Consider the following 7,568-nt stretch of genomic DNA (forward strand, 5'->3'; position numbering starts at 1 on the left):
CGGTTCTTCCCCCAACACCTGCCCTCCCACCCCCTAGAGTCAATTATTTCTGCCAAGGGTGGGTGTTGTGGCACAGTGGTTTAAGCCACTGCTTGGAACACCAGCGTTCTATATCAGAGTGCTAGTTTGAATCCTGGCTCTGCCACTTCTGATCCAACTTCTTGCTAATGTGCCTGAGAAGGCAGGAGATGAAGGGTCAAGTACTTGGATGCCTGCCACCCATGTGGGAGAACAGGATGGAGCTCCAGGTACTGGCTATGGCCTGGTTCAGCCATGGCTGTTGCAACCATTTGGGGAATGAACCAGTGGTTGAAAGATCTCTCTCTGTCTCTTTCCCTTTCTCCCTGTCACTGTGCCTTTCAAACACATCTTATAAATAAATAAATAAATCTTTTAAAAATTTTATTTATTTATTTGAAAGAGTTACAGAGAGGTAGACAGAGACAGAGAGAGAGGTCTTCCATATGCTGGTTCACTCCCCAGATGGCTGCAACGGCCAGAGCTGGGCCAATCTGAAGCCAGGAGTCAGGAACTTCTGGGTTTCCTTTGTGGGTGCAGGGGCCCAAGGACCTGGGCCGTCTTCCACTGTTCCCAGGCTATAGCAGAGAGCTGGATTGGAAGTGGAACAGCCGGGACTCGAACTGGTGCCCATATGGGATGCCGGCACTGCAAGCAGCAGCTTTACCTGCTATGCCACAGCGCTGGCCCCTAAATAATCTTTAAAACACATGACTCCTGCCAGGATGGTGACTCCTGCTTATTGGTCCCTTGGCATACTTCTGCTCTTCGGAAACCAGGACCTCAAAACCCTCAGACTTCAAAGTTGTAGTGATAGAAACACTCCATTTTGGGACGAATAGAGAGTGGAGCCACTCCCACCTTGGTTCCTAGCCCTCAGTCTTCTTCCTAGTGGGACATGACACCCAGCTGGTTGTTGATAGAGTATAAACTGTGTCTTGGAAGGCGATGTCTTGGCCTTAACAAGCATCCTCTCTAAGCTGGCGCCTCAGCTATTCCTTCAGCAGGGCTCTCCAGGGTGGTGCAGTGGGTTCCCTCGTCACCTGCCACTATCGTGTCTCCTAGGCTGTGCAGCAGACCCTTCCTCAGGGGTCACAGGACGTTCTGTGGGATCCTGGGTCAATGCGTGAAACACTCAGTAAGCCCTCAGACATTGGTGCTGGCCATGGCTCTGCAGGCAGAAAAGGCAAACCATATCCAGAATGCGTTAAGTCTAGTCCAAATAAATGCTGCCTTCTTCGACATGGACGCGGCTACCTGCTGTCCTTGAGGGATGCTGCTGTTTTTGGAGCAACAGCACTGACTTCATTGCTGCCAGTCTGGACCTTGAGTAGTGGCAGTAGGTACATCGGTCTTTGAATGGGAGCCTATGCTATGGGGTCCATGCTTTGTCCCCTCCCCTGCCACCATGACTATCCCACTCACTGCCCATTGTGCCAGTACTGGGGTGGCCAATAGCATGTGGTTGACATTAACTTGACTGGATCATTTTGTCTACTTCTTTGTTTAGTCTGTTTCTCTCTCAGATATATTGATTTATTTGAAAGGCAGATTTACAGAGAAAAGACAGGAAGAGACAGAGAAATTTTCTATCTGCTGATTCACTCCCCAACTGGCCACAATAGCCAGGGCTGGGCCAAACCAGAGCCAGGAGCCAGGAGCTTCTCCTGTGTCTCACGTGGGTGCAGGGGCACAAGCACTTGGGCCATCCTCTGCTGCTTTTTTCCAGGCCATTAGCAGGGAGCTGGATTGGAAGTGGAGCAGCTGAGACTCGAACTGGTGTCTGTATGGGACGCTGGCTTTACCTGCTATGCCACAATGCTAGTCCCTGTTTAGTGTCTCTTTCATGGTAGATGAACTCTTTTTTTTTTTTTTTTTTTTTTTTTTTAAGATTCATTTATTGGTCGGTGCCGCGGCTCAATAGGCTAATCCTCCGCCTGCGGCGCCGGCACACCGGGTTCTAGTCCTGGTCTGGGCGCCAGATTCTGTCCCGGTTGCCCCTCTTCCAGTCCAGCTCTCTGCTATGGCCCAGGAGTGCAGTGGAGGATGGCCCAAGTGCTTGGGCCCTGCACCCCATGGGAGACCAGGAGAAGCACCTGGCTCCTGGCTTCGGATCAGTGCAGTGCGCCGGCCACGGTGGCCATTGGGGGGTGAACCAACGGCAAAGGAAGACCTTTCTCTCTGTCTCTCACTGTCTACTCTGCCTGTAAAAAAAAAAAAAAAAAGAAAGAAAAAAAAAAGATACATTTATTTATTTGGAAGACAGAGTTACAGAGAGGCAGAGGCAGAGAGAGAGGGAAAGTCTTCCATCTGCTTGTTCATTCCCCCAAATGGCTGCAATGGCCAGAACTGTACCAATCCGAAGCCAGGAGCCAGGAGCTTCTTCCATCTGCTGGTTGACTCCCCAGACATGCACAACAGCCAGTGCTGGGCCAGACCAAAGCCAGGAGCTTCATCCTACATGGGTGGTAGAGGCCTGAACACGTGGGCCATCTTCTGGCACTTTTCCCAGCCATTAGAGGGAGCTGGATTTGAAGACAGTGGAGCAGCTGGGGTGCAGGCTGCGGCTTTACCCATCATGCCACAGTGCTGGCTTCTCCTACTGCTATGTAAATGAAGCCTCCTCTAGGCCTTCCCACAGAACATAGTCATCCTGGGTTCCAATTTAGGAGTAGAGGTAGGGGTGGGTGTTTGGTGCAGTGGTTAAGTAACTGCTTGGAATGCTCACATCCCATATTGGAATGTCTGGGTTTGAGTCCTCACTCTGTTTCTGCAAATGTGCACCCTGGGAGGCAGCAGGTGATGGCTCAATTGCTTGGGACCTTGCCACCACGTGGAGATCGGGATTGAGTTTCTGAATCTTAGCTTTGGCCTGGCCTAGCCCTGGCTGTTGTGGGCATTTGGAGAGTGAATTGGCAAATGGAAGATCTCTCTAACAGAATAAGTAAAAACATTTGAAGGGGCTGGTGGTGTGGCACAATGGGTTAAGCTACCACTTGGAATGTGAGCATCCCATATTGGAATGCCAGTTTGAGTCCTGACTGTTCTGCTTCCAATCTAGCTTCCTGCTCATGCACTAGGAAAGGCAGCAGCAGATGTCTCAAGTGCTTGGGGCCCTACCACCCATGTGAGGGCCTGGATGGAGTTCCTGGCTCATGGCTTTGGTCTGGCCCACATTCAGTTGTTGCAACCATTTGGGAAGTAAGACAGTGGATGCAAGATCTCTCTCCCTCTCTCCCTTCTCCCTGTCTCTCTCTTGCTCACTCTTCTAAATAAATAAATGAATAAATATTTTAAAATGCTTCAAAAATTACCTAAAAAGAGTGTTTAGGTTATATATAGCTTTAACAAAAAAAAAAAACAACAAAAAAACAAAAAAACAACACAGGTATATATTGGTAGATTTACTGGTGGGAAAATGAAGTAGTTCTTTCTGATTTTTCCTATTTTCTCATTTAAACAAGGCAGTCATTTGCTGGGAAATGGGTCTTTTTTTTTCCTAATATATATTTTCTTTATTTAAAATTTTGTTTATGAGCTTCCTAACCACACAATGAATTCTATTCCAGTTACAATGTCCAAACCATTGTCTACGTCCTTATTTTAACTTCCCACACCCAGACACGCTGCACTAAGCACTGCAGGCTTGGTGCTGGCGTGCTGAGAACTCTTCTTTGTGGTCATCGTCCCTTCTTGGTGCCGCTCTCAGTAACATTTGCTGAACAATGCAGACAGAAGGGGATCTCAGAAGGGGAACTCCGCTTTGCGGCCCGTTTTTGTTTGTTTGTTTGTTTGTTTTATGAAGACACCCTATACCCTTTATTTTTTTAAAGATTAATTTTATTTATTTGAAAGAGTTACAGAGAGAAGAGAAATGGGTTTTAATAATAATGTTTATGTTATGATTTCTGTCTCCTTGGCCATAGGAGCAGGGCTAGGCTCCCAATCCAAGTGAGGACATTGCAGTTTTCCAAGCTTAAAAATCAGGATTCAAAGATATTAGTATCCCTTAGTGCTCAAACTGGGAGGATCTGTAAATTTAGAAACTGGATCAGACATCTTTGTATGGATGAAAAAGCACAGCAGACCAGGAAAGGGTTGGGTGAGTGAGGAATAAAGCAGAAAGCAGAAAAGTATAAAGAAAAGAGACAAGAGACGAGCTAGCCTGGGATTGTCAGATAGCAAAGATCAAGGTTCCTGTGTTAGTTTGAATCATCTGAGGAGATGCCCAGACAGGATGGGATGTCCAAGCTATGTGCTGGGAGAACACACAGGAAGGAACTATGGCGCCAGGAGAGCTTAGGAGAGCCGCGCTGTGGGTCTGACCCTGTAGAGCAGGCAGGAAAGAAGCGGTTGGTGGGGTCCGAGACTGCTGTGCAGTTCCAACAAGGCTGTGACAAAGCTGATGCTGAGCCAACGTTGGAGGAGTCCCTCACCTCCGAGAACGGGCCGCCTTAGTATCCCTGCCACAGCAGGCACTGGGCGGGAGCCGCCTTCGGGGAGGGAGGTCTCAGTGCCAATGTGGCCACGGATTTCAGAGCCCCGCGGCTGGGCTGGAGGCTGCAGCTTAATCGTGCTCACCACAGCCAGAGATCTGAGAAGTGCACTCTCAGCACCACTACGGTCTTAATGCTTCTCCAGTTCCTGCTTCAGTACCACATGAAGTTCTAGTTCATTTTCAGCCCCTTAATCATGAGTTTCTTGAGACATTTCTGTGTGTTTCAGGTTCTGTTCCCTATTTATGCTTCAGCTACTCTGAGTGGATTCCAAGTACTTGCAACAAGAAAAGGCAATAAAAAGAATCCTGACTGAAATAGTAACCCGGGGATTAGGACCTCAAGTTTTCTATGTAAGTGGGAGAGGAGAGGTAATAATAACTACAGCAATTATTCCTGACACCCTGTAGAGGGTTCTGCTGTTTACAATGCGTCTTTTGCAATCTCATGCGAGCCTTACAACAACCCTCAACACAGGCAGGGCTGGCGTCACCACCCACTTTACAGATGAGGAAGTGTAAGTTTCAGAAACAAGACAAACTACTCAACTGGGAGGGGAAATGGAAAATGAAGGGTGGAAGAAGAGGACCCATCAACATCAATCAGCCTCTGATTACCAAAATGGTAAACCCAAAGCAACGTGGCATTCCTTTTGGAGGACTGCCGACTCAGTGCCCCCACTAGTCACCAACGGGAAGGATTTCTACCATGTTCCCATTCAGCTTAGCTCCCTGGTCTGTGCAGACCCAAGAAGGATCTTAGAGAGTGATGTGCATTATTCTACGCTTAATTAGGTTGTAACTCCAATTGCAGCTGCTGTTTCAGGTATGGTTTCATAGCTGGAACAAATCAATGCCTCCCTTGGAACAAAGCATCCCGCTATTGATCTGATGAACATTTTTTTCCCCTTGATGAGTTTCAGTAAAGACATCACAAGCAGTTTGCCTTGAGCTAGCCGGGCCAGTAATCCCTGTTGCTTATCTAAATTTAGGACTGTATTCGCTCCCTGGTCATCTGTCATCATCTAGTCTGGTTCTCTTCTCACCCCACAGGGCACCACACAGGTCTAATACACTGATGATGTCATGCTGACTGGAAGGAACGGCTACTCTAGCCACTTGATGAAGCAAATGTCTGCCAGAGAGTGGGTTATAAATCACATACACATACACACGCTCAGTGAGCTTTCTGGGGGTCACTCGGCCTGGGGCATGTCGGGCTATCTCTCTCAAGGTGAAGGAGAAGTGCAGCTGCCCCCTCCTGGCACTCAGAGAGAGGCAGTAGGTTTAGACACTGGAGGTGAGATCTCATGTGGATGTTCTTGTCTGACCCATTTTCTGAATAAACTGAAAGGCTGTCAGTTTTGCACAGGGCCCAGAACAAAAGAAGGCAGTGCCTGCTCAGCAAGCTGCTCCGCACTTGGCCTGTGACCCAGCAGAAGTGACGAAGCTGCAAGTGGCAGTGGCGGAGAGGAGGCTGTGTGACCACAGGGCAGGCTGTTAGGACTCTGAGCCAAGCTGTGCCGTCTCTGGTGAATGATTGGAATTTGAGGTTGCCCCGACATGCATTCTGAATACAAGTCAGCTCTGTCCCATCGCAGAAGAGGGCCCAGCACTTTTTACACACTTTTCGGCTTTCCATGGCCCCCCAGAGCTTTACTGTGCCTCCTCCAGGGACCTGCCTTGTCCTAGCACCTGCTGGTGGCCACTTCTCTATGGAACGCCTTGGTATCAGCTACCTGACCCTCTCAGCCTACAGAGTGCCAGCTGTGCTGCAGGCACCAGCTCTCAGGCACAGTGTGACGCCACAGCACTTATGTCTGCTGGAAACCTTCCAATTACAGCTCCCTTCAGGAAACCTGCTTAGGTAATGCCCTGGACACCAGTGAAGGTCTTGGCCCACTGGTCCCTTGGCCCCTCTCTCGTTCCCTGACAAGAGTGTGAATGTCCTGGGCGGCTCTCCCTTCCCACTGGCCCAGGGAAGCCACACCTTCTTCTCTCTGGGATTTGTAAGAAATACACTGCTTCTCTTATTTCCTGCATTTTGTTGTGTCCCACTCGTATCCCACTTGACCAAGCTATCCTGGTAGGAATAAACCAGATGGAGGTGAGACAAGAGTTGGCAGGGCATCTGCCAGTATAACAAGCTTCTTGTGAGAGGCACATCTGGTCCCAAGTCAGACACGAAGGCATTCGGCTGTCCCTTAGGATAAGGGGCTGAGATCACACAGTGGGACAGGAAGCCGTGGTGACTCGGGCCAGGTTTGCTTTCTATAGTGATCCTTTCTCGAGCAACCTTGTGAGGGCCCATGAGAACTACACTGATCCTAAGAGCAGCAGCACCACAGCAGTAACCACTGTCTACGAGGCCCCACCTCTTCCAGGTTCCACCACCTCACACTGCCACGTTAGGGACCACGCTTCCAGCACATGAACCTCAAACCAACCACAGCGCAATCAAAGGAAATCCTCCAGGGGGCAGACCTGGACGTAGAGCATCTGGTTGTTACTTCTGCGTGGAAGGAGAGGTGGCTAGAGTTGCAGATCTACAGTAAAGGAACATGACTGGAAAAGGGTAAAATATTGAATGCTTTCCCCTTTTCTTATTTTTATAAACTTTTTTGAGTTTTAAAAATTTATTCTGGGGGTGGGGGAGAGAGAGTGTGAACACTCCCATCTACTATTTACTCTCTAAATACCCCAAACGGCCAGTACTGGGCAGGCTGACCGGCTGGAGCTAGGAGCCAGGAACTCATTCCAGGTTTCCCACATGGGTGGCAGGAATCCAGCTACTTGAATCATCACCTGCTGCCTTCCAGGACTGGTACTGGTAGGGAGCCAGACTCAAGAGCTAGAGCTGGGAATTGAACCTAGACACTCAGATATGGCTTGCAGGTGTCTTAACTGCTAAGCCAAATGCTGGCCCCAATGCTTAGTCTTTAAAACTGGGAACAAGGCCAGGGTGTCTGCTCACACTACTTCCATCTAACACTGTACTGGGTTTCTAGTCTGTGAAGTGAAGCAAGAAAAGGAAACAAGTACAGATTGGAAAGGA

Source organism: Oryctolagus cuniculus, chromosome 2, assembly GCF_051225735.1.
Source record: "Oryctolagus cuniculus isolate XC-2025 breed Fujian yellow rabbit chromosome 2, ASM5122573v1, whole genome shotgun sequence".
In the NCBI taxonomy this organism is placed as follows: domain Eukaryota; kingdom Metazoa; phylum Chordata; class Mammalia; order Lagomorpha; family Leporidae; genus Oryctolagus; species Oryctolagus cuniculus.